Here is a 12,588-nt window from a genome sequence, read left to right on the forward strand (position 1 = left end):
GAAATAACTAATGTGAAGTATTTTCCTGGGCTCATTTATTTCAAACAACCTTCCAGAATTTTGAAGAGAACTTCAATTTCAGTTCATTTAATATATGTATAGACCACAAATAGACTTTCCTTCATCCCCTGATATTGGCAAAGGAAACTTAGAAATGAATATCTGGATTTCCAGATTTTGACCTATTTGTAAAGCAAGAAGAAGCTGTTTCTATTAAACAAATTTAAGCTTTGGGAATTTTGGTTAGCAACTGCAAAAATACTTAGAAAAATTACTTGCGGTTATACTTGTCTTGCTGATACCTGTGAATGAAGAAATAGGTGCGCATGCTGAATAACCATGGGAGGAGAACACTTTTTTAAGGGAAAGTTTTTGTTCTGATTTAAGTTTTGGGTTTTCTATAGTGTTTTATAATAAAGACAATTACATAGTAATTTGGGTTAGAATGCATGCCCAGTTCCCCATCTCAAAACCCAATTTGTTACTACCTGTGGCTATTTCTATTAAAAAAGAAACATAATTACTATGAGTCTCAGCAGTCTATGAGTAAATTTTTGCAATTACAATGCTTCCCTTGGGCAGATATATGAAAATGGCAGATTAATTCCTGCCAGTCTATTCCTTGCACATTCTTAAGGTTACTGGTAGCTTGGACTATCATTATATTGGTGATGTTTATTATCCTGTGGCTAAGGTTAAAGAAGGAATGCTACTATAAACCCTTAGGACTAGGATGCTATACCACTGCCTTGCAAAGTCTCTGTGCTCAAGTGTGGTCCACAGCATACTAGGAGCAAGATACCACTTTTGTTTTCATGGAAAGTGGATGATTTTGCTGTTGATTCCAGCATTGCTTAGAAGGATATTTTGTATTTTATTGCTTTATGCCTCAAAAGATTTAAATAAAAACACCAAACAAACTCAAGTTTAATAATTCTTAGGAATTTATCAGGATGTTAATAAAGCTGCAGGTGGTTCCTTAATATTTTATAGCTTTTATTTTATTCCACATAGCACAATGCATGAAACACCAGTAATCAAAGATGGCCCTGAAATTATATAAATGAAGAAATTCCCATGGAAATAATTCATCTTCCAGTGTGTTTCTCTACCTGTAAACAAGTTTTGAGAGCATATGAGTACATGAATTGCATGCAAAGGCAGTGCTCCTGGAGATCACTCTCTGCAGCTAGGCACCTAACTCCATATTGAATTCCAGTGAAGTTGGAAGTTGGTGTGGCTTCACATGGGCTCATGATCCACCTGCAGGGAGCAGCATTAGTCTGTGTTACACATGATCTGGTTTGAGTATCCAGGAAGAGCAGTATGAACAATCCCACATTATTTATTTTACATTTTGCATGAACTTTTGTTTGAAATTTCTTGCACTGCACCTGGAGTGTTTTGTTTTCTTTTCCCCGTTTGAAAGAGGTTTCCACATATGCCACTTCTGGATGTCAACTTGGGGACATCTGTGATGTGGACATTATTTAGAGAAGGTTTCATTAACTATTTTCTTTGAGAGGTCATATATAAAATTTTAAAAAGTAAAATATATATGCATCCTTCAGTTGATATTCAATGCATTCCACTTTGGAAAAAAGTGCTCACACATACTGGTGCTGAGCATCCTGCTAATTAGAGAGGAAGTCCATAATTAAATCCCTGTGTTCTAACAAACCCCTCAGTCAAATATTAGCATTCATGTTCAGTCACTCTATCCCCGGTGAAACCTGCAGCAGTGTCCTAGATATTGACAAACCAACACTGCTTTGGAACAGAACGATGACTTTATCTAATCCTGGAATCTTTGCAGAGAACATATCTTATGTGGATCTTCTTAATTTTACAGAAAGATCTGATTTCAGAGTCTTGATGTGGCAAGCCATAATGAGAAGGGCGATCCAGAACATTTTTTTCCCAGTCTTTTAAGAACTTACGGGCCAAAGTCAGCTTTTAAATGCCTATGAAGGTAGAGATTACCTGTGTTAAGTGGGTGTTGTGTCCTAGATGAGGTGATCCTATAAAGAAAGGTAGCTAATTTTTCTTTTACTTGTTTTGAATCAATTTAATGTACAGTACCATCAGAAGACATTGCAGTAGGTTAACACTGAAGTGACAGAGTTGTGGATGCATGCACACAGCCCTGTGTAAGAATAGCCTTATTTTTTTTTCTGTCCAAGTCTACTTGACCACTGCTGCTATGCTCATGGTATAATGGTGTATTCAGTCAAACTTTCCATTTTATGAGGTACCTCATCATAGACACATGACTGTTATGACTTTAAAATATATTTAGGGACAGAACCTCTTGCTAAATTTGTGCAAGCCTAAATTATTTATTTTATGTCACAAATAATAAATCAACTCATCACCATCTTACAGCTGAAAATCTCCTTGCATGGCCGTGTGAGTCTGTAAAGCTTGATGATCTACTATTCTGTCATAAATTCAGCCATTATTTTGGCAGCATATTTAGTGCTTTCCTAGTGCTTAGAGGAAATAATTATGCAAAGGTATTTGTGTGAAAGTAGGGCTTTGTATCTTGTCACAAAATGTTTAGAAAATACCTTGTTGAATATTTTTAAGAAAAAAGTGGAAATGAAGAGTTGCATGACCTAAATAAGGAATTAGACAAAATCTTGAAATGTAAGTTTTAACATATGTGATATTTTTCTGACTTCCTAGGGAATTTGACGGAATCACTGCTTTTCTGGTGTGAGATTTTAGAAAGAGAAAGGGGATAAGGCGGCAGCTTTAAAGAAAAGGAGGTGATCTAGATTTACCCCTTTTTTCTGATCGCCACCTAGGAAGAAAGCTTCAGTGTTCCTCTTTGTGTGTGTTTTCTGTGCAGGCAGTGTGGCTTCAGAACCAAATCCTGCTCCATCTTTGTTGCTAATTTCTTTCACTCAGTAGGGAGGAAACACAGAACTGGAATTTGCTGCCTAGCTAATCACCTTTCCCGTCACTGCCATTACAAATCTGTTCAAATGCAACTTTCTTCAGCATACAACATATGTATCTGTGGGAATGTAGCACACCATGTAAAGGCTCGCTTAGCTGGTAATTGAAGTAAGCAGACTGATCCAAGGGCTATTGAAACCAGTTTGAAAACACCCATTGATTTCGCTGGACCTCAGGTCATGGCTTGTGGGAGTTTTATTGTTGCCTTTAGTGCGAGTGTGGGTTGGACAGAAAAAGGTAAACACACTGGGTAGATGTTAACACCAAGTTAACAGATTTTAAATATCCAGTGTCTCTGTTTTCTCCTTACTAAATATGATAAGTACAAAACAGATTAACAGTTTCTAAAGGCCATAATTTGTTCTCCTTCTCCACCATCTAGTACTGTGGTGTTTATAAGCTTTTATCTGTTCAGAAAACATTTGGGTTATGTTGCTCTTAGAAACAGGAAATAAGCAGTGGTAAGAATAGGAAAAAATTTCACTTTACTTACTGGCTTCACTGAGAATTTCTGCTAAGTAAGTCTCAAAATTAAAAAAAAAAATAAAGCCAGGAGATCAACATTGAATGTGAAAGACAGAAAGAAAGAGAGAGAGAGAAAAGAAGAAAGAAAGAGAAAGGGAAGAAAGAAAGAGAGAGAGAGAGAAAGAAAGAAAGAAAAAGAAAGAAAGAAAGAAAGAAAGAAAGAAAGAAAGAAAGAAAGAAAGAAAGAAAGAAAAAGAAAGAAAAAAGAAAGAAAGAAAGAAAGAAAGAAAGAAAGAAAGAAAGCAGTTGTTCTCATGCAGAAAAATGGGTTCTAAACATTTTTAAATTCTAAACAAGTACTTTGATCATATCCTTACATTTCAAGGCAGTATTTCAAAAGTCTCCCCTTTATTTTTAAATTTCCTTTAAATTCTAGACTTCATATTTAACATGAAAAATCAAAACAAATCCAACCGACAAATGCTATCAAAGACACACTCCTATGTGTATTGTTATTTTGAGTTCATGGTATGATATTCTTAGAATAAGCTGGATATTGTGATAAGTGCAGATTTCATTCTAGTTAGCTAATTGTAATTGAGTCTGTTATGCAGTAAACATAGTATCTGTTAGGAATACTAAGGTAGACTCAACATGGTGGGAGCCATAGATAAAAGGAGCATTAAAGCGTTTCAAATTCAATCCTTAGGTTTCATTGCACCCATCTGCTACCAGAAAATATAATGGGCAGCTTGATTCATTGACCCTTAACTGTCATTTTTGAACCATGTTTTCTTAAATCTATATTTTCAAGTCAGACTTAGAGAGTTAATTTGGTAAGAGAATACCCAGTATATTTTAATGCAATTACTTTTTTTCTTTTCTTTACTTTTTTTTTTAATATATAATCAGATTTAACGGTCGCTTGTATGTTCTACTAATCCAGTGAAAGTAGTTATTTCATATTGAATGTGGTTAAAAGCAACTAATGTTCAACTTCATTAAGACTTCTATTAAATAGAAGTTTTGCTGAATTTCTGCTATTTTTTAATTCATGAACTAATACCTTTTAGTAATTATTTCTGGGGATTTCTGTTACACTAGAATTACATTTACATGTTTCATTTCCACAAAGACTATACAGCACAAGGGCTAAATACAGATTGAAACTGTGGAGTGCTTTGTATTTTGTTTCCAAAATATATTTTATCTCTTTCCTTTTGTCCTTTTGTGTTCTGAAGCAGATATTATCTTTTTTTTTTTTTGGGAGGGGGGGGTTGTTGGAGAGTGGGGTGGATGAAGTGCCTACATCTCTTAGCAGATCTATATGTGTGGCACACAAGTAGACTGTGTCACAAAATAGCAGTTTTACTTAGTGAAAGCAGGAAACAATGTGATAAATGAGGGTAATTTAATGTTTTCTCAGCAATGGCAAACTATTATACTGTTCCGTCATCTGAAGTTTTTATAATGGAAAAAAGTGGTACATGTATTTCTTTACACAACAGGACATAATTCCTGAAATATTTATGTAATATAGAGACAGATGTATGTAACCTAACCTTATAATCCCATTTCACAGCTTTCCCAAATACTGGGGAGCTCAATAAATGGGAAGCCGATTATATTGGCACTGTAACTCTATTAATAGGATTCGGATTTGCCTTATTGACAAGCCAGTACTGTTAATATGATCCAGTATATTAAATTGACAGGAAAATTGGAGCGATAGAATGTATCTACATCCTAATTGACAGGGAAGCTCTTTCAAAAGGTTCTTAATGTGGTTTTTATTGACAGAGTAGCTTCAGTAAGTACATATCATTGGTGAGCAGTGTAAATTTATTGGATGCAACTGTACTAGCAGATTCAGGTGCAGCTATTGTTTTGTCTTCCCATACTTCCATCTTTGCTTTGCTATCAGTTGTGTAAAACTCCCTTGTAAGACCTTTATAAATGCTTGTTACAACACCAGTCTAACTGCAGCGCTCACAGGCATTTGACAAGTTGTGAATTATTTTAAATGTGTTCATCATTTTTAAATGAATAGCGGCAGTGCAGAGCAATGCAATAATGTGTCATGAATTTCATTATGTTTATTTATCGACGCTGTGATAATGTTATTGTACTTTCAGCTTGAGCTCTTTCTGTGGTGTGATGCTTGGCACTTCTTCCTACATTCTTATCTTGCATCTTCTCCAAAATGTAGTTCAACTTCAGAACTCATATTACAATTCCTTTTTCCTAGTCACATTTGACAACTTTCCACATTCTCTTCTGGGATCATGCTAATTTCATTTCACTTCTTGTTTCTCCAGTGCAAAATAAAATAAGGCTCAGAAACCTGAATTAATTATAAAAAACCCAGCAATCTGAGTTTGGTCTGGAAAATCTTGATTCCCTTTTCCATAGGAGAAAGTTTTGGGTTCAGTTTCCACAGTTTTTCTTCGTCACAGCTTGCTTAGAGAGAGATGTCTGACCTTAAACACACATCCTGCACTGGTAGAGAAGCTGAAGGCTTCTGTTGAGCTGACTTCCCTGCCGACAAAGAGACAAGCTTGTTCCTCAAATGCTTAAATCTTTTATTTCATATCAGAAAGTCTAATGTGGGTCTGGTCTCACCTCATCGTTTGAATGTCACTCAGGTCTACTTTTTTACCAGGATCACTTAAAATTATGTCATTCTATAGTGACCTTTTTAGCTTCAGTCTTCTGACTTGGTGCAATCATCAGTGAGATGAGAGGAACCTTGTCTGAGCCTTGTGATTTCTAATCCTTGCACTGTGTTAAATTTCCACAGCCCAGGCTTCTGACATCTTTAGTGTCCTATGCATTGCAGAGTAAACTCTTGTAAAAATTTTAAAAATAGTTAATTTCATTAAACAAATAGTGAAAACAACTGAAATAATCTACAATGACTTAGTATGATACCCTAATCAATAAATCAACCATAATTAATTTTGGTAACAAACATGGTACTTGCTAAGTGAAAACAGTGCATGGATTAGGCATTTATACAGGGAGACCCGCATTCCTTTGCTTATGGGAGAGGATGGTAGTGTCTGTCCTCAGAGTTTCACTTTTCAGAAGTCACTGTGCAATTGACTGAAGAGCTCAAGACCTGTTCCTCTCACAGTTTTGCTTTTCTCTTTCAAGCGAAAGAGAAGACACGAGCCAACACCAACCAACACTTTAAGAGAGAGTACAGCAGCTTCATGAGTGATATTGCCTTGTGCATTTGCCTGTTTTTACTGCCCTGTGTTTTCAATGTGCTTTTGAAGAATGCTATATATGTCAAAAATGCACATAAACACACTGTAGGACTTTTAACACCAAAATACACATCTTGCAGCAAGTGTGAAATTTCCCAAATACGTACAAGTCATATAAATTATATATCAAGGGCATTTTCAAAGGAATGAGAGTGGAGAGCACATAGTAGGATAATATTTTTTTTTAAATAGCCTATTTAATTTTGTCCTTGAAAAAAGTAGAATAACCTATGAGAGGTTTATGGCCAGTTTTTGTTGTTGGCCGGTTTTGTTGTTGTTTGTTTTTGCTATTGGGATAGTGAATTTTCTTAATGAAGTAAATCTTGTGGAAGCAAAAACTACTATTTCAGGCTAACTATACACACTCACTGGCAGTCTTATACTAAGAAGTCTTTGTGAAAAATTGTACTATGTTGAACCCACACTGTTCCTAACAAAATGAAGACAATTGTCTGCTCTTTCAAAACTCAATTTGGCAGAATACAATTCTTTTGCCTCCAGAAGAGATTACCATTATATAAGGTCTTTGTTTCGTGGGGGAAGGGTGAATACTTGGAATTCAGCTTTTAAAGAAAAGGCACAGAAGATGCTTGAATTAGATATTAAGTTGCAGTCTGATAAAGGTGAGAGATGTTTCATTTCATTTTTGCATTTAATGTTTAATTAAAAAGAAGTTAGAGTCAGCAAAGACATTTTGCTTTATTATAGTTCCAGGTAGGAACACCTACATAAAATGGAGCTGCATTAAATAATTTCAGAAAATGTGATACTTCTTCTTGTAATTCTGAAAAAAAATTATGAATATTCTAGTCATCTAATATTCATAAATCTGATTAATGTCTAAGTCTTTTTTACATATTTTGGAGTACATCTTTTCCTTATATGACAATTATTTCTAGGCATAATTTGTCAAGAATACTTAAATATTGAATTTCTCTCTCTGTCCCTGTCTCTTTCTTTCTGACCTCCTCTTTTTCTTTGTAGGCATTGATTTTTTTATTGTTTTATTAGACAGACCTGTTGAGTTGCAAATTCTTTTAAAAAAAAAATTCTCCAATTTTATTCAAACAGTATGGGATACAATAAATATTGCTAGAAATCTTCAAAACTGTGGCATAAAAAGTTTTTTATTAAAAAGTAAAGAGAAAGAGAAAAATAGCTAGGAACCTCTAATTTTTAAGAAACAGTCTGCTTTTTGCAGCAATTCTTGGAAGCAGAAGACTTATGAAGTTGTCTACTGTTCTCTTACTGAGCAATAGCAGATTATTTGAAACCTGATTGATTAATATGGTGCTGTAATTCTAATCCTGAATTTTAAAAAAAATAGTGTGTGCAGAGCCACAGTAGGACACCTTTGTATCTATAAAAATAGCATAATATTTCAACAGAAGTAAACACATATACCTTGTGAATATGAATTTATGAAAAGATAAAAAAAGGATAAGAGATTAATATAGCCCATTGCTAAAAATATTCTCCATAATTCATTGTGTAATGCTTGGCCCAGGCTGGTTCAAGCTGTTTCCAGTGATGAGGCTTTTACTGGTTTTTTTAATATGAGTTTATTTAAGGTTAATGGGTCCTATGAAGAATTTGTTTCTCGTACTCTGTTCTTGGCTATAATTTTTCATTATCCTTTCTCTAAATTAAACTTTTGGAAACTATAGCCATTCCAGAATTAATTAGTAGAAACTTAACAGTTGACTTTCAAAATTTTGAATGGCTTTATTTCTGAATCTATAAAATTTAGTATTCCAAATATACTTGGCAACAATTTTAGTTTATCTAGGTCCTCGTGTGGTCATAATATACAAGTCCTGACAGGTGCAATAAACTGAATAGTTTTGTTGACAGTTGATGCACTTGGAAAGATATTCTATGTGATGTTCATGAAAACACTGTCCAGTTAATGATTTTCCAAGTCCCATTATTGGACTTTAGCAATTATATTGTCACATTTGAAATTCCATACCAGAAAATCCAACCAGCTCAAGTTACCTAGGGAAGTTCTGGGTGCTCCATCCCTGGGGGTATTCAACACCACGTTGGATGGGTCTTTGATCAACCTGAACTGGTGCAAGGTATCCCTACCCTTTATGGGGAGAGAATGGGTATCCCTATCCATTATGGGGTGATGAAATTTAAGGTCTTTTCCAACCCAGACTGTTCTATGATTCTATGAAAAGTATATTTTGCACAGGTTTAATTTGCCTCTTCTTTTATTTTCCTTCTGTTCAATTCACTGAAAAGGTAACAAAATCAAACTGTATATTTTCTGAAAGGATGTAACCCTTTCTTTTTAAATTTTTGCAGCTTTTGAAAGGTTCCTATGCATTCTGACCTCTTTTTAAATGGCTTTTTTTAATGAGCTTCAGCTTCTGAGAAAGCTGAATCAAATGCTTGTACAGAAATCCTCAGACATTTTTCTGCAACATTACACTAATGACGGTGTTCCTAAAATTTCATATTTGATCCAGAGTCACATATTAGAACAGATAGGTAGAAGAAAATATTTGTAAAGGTCTGTTACAGCATCTGTCAAAAAAGAATTTCTGTTGAATGGTTTAAAGGATACTCTCATTGGAAATTAGCTGGTTCCACTAATCTGTGAAAATGGGCCATAAAACCAGGGCCGCTCCTCTAAAATGGCTTTGGACAGGTAGGTTGGTATCACAGACTTTAGTTTTCTGATGGCAGTGGACATTATTGCTTTTTTTTTAAATTTTAGATAACATTTGTCCTGCTACTGGACAACCTGTGCTGTGGAAGCTGCTGGTGATCTAGTTGATACTCCAGCCCTCAGTCCTGAATTACAGATATAAAAAAAATCACATTTCTTTACCATTTAACTCTGGTGACTTTTGGAGACAGATTGTTCCTGGAGATTTTTTTGGAGGGAGGGTGAGAACAAGGGTGGAATTTGTTTTATTTTGTTCTTCAGAAAGTTAACGATGCTGGCATTTGAATAATTTTTGGTTATTTAGCAGCAGACTGCAATTCCAGGCAATTCACTTCTGACCTGATGCATCTTATTTAGCTTTAGCTATTGCACTGGACATCTTGCTAGTTGTCAAGATTCCCCTATGCCAATAATACTCCCCAGGAGTATGATGTACCTGACAATGGATGACCAAATGGGATAATTTGTATTTCTCGAAGTCACATTGAGGGATTTTGGCTGATTAGCTAGAGTAGCTGACTAGAATTTAGGTGGTTCTCTGCAGGTGAACTGTGACGTACCTTTAAACTGGAACTCCGGAGTTTTGGTGATTTTGTTGTCCTGGAAAGGGCTGTATATCCAGAGAACAACAAGAGGGTTTTTAGACTTTTTAGGTAATATTTGTTTCTTTGAGTTACAGTTATGCAATTTAAAGAGGTATGATTAATTCATGAGCTGGAATGTGTAATATCACTTCCATAAATGTTAAAGTGTAAAAAAATTAAGTATATGACCTCTCACTTCAACTGGGATTAAAACAAAAAAAAAAAAAAAAAGATTTTAAGGGAGTTGGACATGTTAAACATTCATCTCTCTCATCCATTGTGAAGCAGATGTTTGCATTTCTAAGATTCCTCTAAACTGTCAAACTTTAAAATGATTTTATTTTATTTATCACTAATTTAATAGATATTTTCATACATGAAACAGTCCTCCCTTTTGATGCCTATATTTCAGAGGGCTGTTACAGCTCAATACAAACATTATACCTTCATAATTCATAGAAGAAGGGCTAATGCTTTTAGTACAGAAAGAACTCTGAGCTCTGAGTCTGTATATGATCATCAAGTACTTACATTTGTTCTTTTGTAATAATGAACTTGCTGTAACATGGCACCCAATTCATAGTATTGAAGCAAAATGCAATATGAAGGTAATTGGTCAAGTTATTATCTAGTTGAAGGTCTTTAATGATTACCATAACTGCAGAATTTCTCAGCAGCTAAGATGTGGCCATATCTTTTATTTTAATATCTGTGTATTGGCTCATCCAGGATGTATGAAATACTTTTTTGCTATCAAAAAGCAGAGACAAAAAGTATGACTTGTTCTTACAGTGGTCCAGTTTACAGTTAAGTTCTTAGAACCATCAAAAAGGAGTAATTATAATTATTTTCAGGACAGAAGTGTGACTTTTAATGGCAGAGAATTAATGAAAAAGCAGTTTATAGCAGGCATTTTGACTGTCATGAAAAATGGAAATGTTGATTCTGGTAGCAGCTGTGTTTAGGAGGAGACAGATGTCTTACGTAAGTAAAAGCATAAGGTCAGTTTTCCTGGATATCTCTATTTGAGATATTAGACATAAATAAGAGACAGGAGTTCTGGAGTTGCAAAGGTTTATTCAGATTGATGAGTGCTGGGTTCTGTAAGTGCCATAATGGTTGTTTATGAGTGTATGTACATCTCTCTTTTTGATGCACAAAAGAGAGATACTAGCTTAAAACTTGCGAGAAGAAAAGAAACAGCGGAATTATAGCTGCTTCCAAAATATGCATTTGAGATATACACACAAGAAGGCTGAAATATAATTCCTTTTTTTGTTGTTTCCAGTATTTGTTTTTTCTAACTTTATACATACTAAATGTGAAGATGAACTTTTATTCTAATTGCATATACTAAAGCTAGGATGGATGTGAACATAGTATGTGTTATAATCTTATTTTTTGAACAAAAGAATTTAGAAACTAGGGGAAAGTGCAGTGTACATTGACATACATGCTGAATGGAAGATGGTTCTATATTTTCCACCCCTTCTCTAAGAGACAAATACATCCATGGTATACAAGCACATCTATTTCACAAATTCCTTGGGAGTAACAGGTGTCTGCCCAATTTCTGTTGCAAGCAGCAGTGACTTAAATTCTGGATAAAACTTTTTGCCTCTTTTCCAAGCTCAAACACTCCAACCATACAAGAAGTAGCAAATATTTCTAATTACCTCCTACTGATAAAACCAAAAGAAAGATTAAAAAATGGGGAATGGGGAGTGGCAGGGAAGTCCAGATATCTAAGATCCCAGTCACCTGTGTAAGCACTTGCTGTGTGACATTAAACCTCAGGCCCTCAGCTCCGTTAATTGACTTCTGGCCGTGTTACGGATACTGATCCGCTGGATGCTGCTGCGAAAGCTGGAGCTGCTGCGGAGCAGAGTGGTGTGATGTGAAGTGATGCAGAAAACAGTAGAAGCTCTGTCGCTAGGTCAGCTGCAAGAAGAAGTGACGTGCGTGAATGTACAGTATGCGGAGTTTTCTGAATGATGCAGTCTCTCTTTCTCCCAAAGAACTTCAGCTAATGATACAAGGGGAATTCAGTTCCCTTTTGGCAGGACTCCATGTTGGTCTGGATCCTCTTAATACTTCTGCTTCTACAGTTACTTGGCTCATGCTGCTAAAAATATACATGACAGATTTAATGAAAGTATCTTCTTTTAAAAACTACTCATCAGCAGTGATCATTCAAAATTCTTGTTTGCATGTGTGGTTCTCATTATTCTGAAATAGATATTAATACTGATGAAAATTAAAGAGAGGAAATCCAAATATTTTCATACTTGCATTTTTCCAGTAGCATCTGAGAAACCCCACAGCTAATCAGCCATAAATTTTCTTGATTTTTTGTTTATTTTTTTCAATTCAAGTGTAATATAGCAGCATACAAAACTGTATTACAGCAGTAAGAGCTTCAGAATCCCAGTAGATGATGTAATTACGATTAAAAATTAGTATTATTGAATAATTCACTTTTTTAATATTCAAGAGTTATTTTTTCTCTCATTTTCAATAACCATCAGTCTTAATATCTATCTAATGAAAAAACATAAACAGTGTCATCTGTCAGGTTACTAACAGAGAATGCCACTTATTGGAGCTTCATTGTTTACTTTAG

General features: G+C 34.9%; 1 protein-coding gene across 5 annotated transcripts in view; it reads left to right on the forward strand.

Annotated features, from left to right (window-relative positions):
• The window catches only part of PCDH17 (protocadherin 17), a 90,247-nt gene that overhangs the window by 16,601 nt on the left and 61,058 nt on the right, over positions 1-12,588 (forward strand). The window lies entirely within an intron of this gene.

The sequence above is a fragment of the Melozone crissalis genome, unplaced genomic scaffold (assembly GCF_028551555.1).
Source record: "Melozone crissalis strain CALT ecotype California unplaced genomic scaffold, PUWL_Pcris_2 ptg000013l_1, whole genome shotgun sequence".
Classification (NCBI taxonomy): domain Eukaryota; kingdom Metazoa; phylum Chordata; class Aves; order Passeriformes; family Passerellidae; genus Melozone; species Melozone crissalis.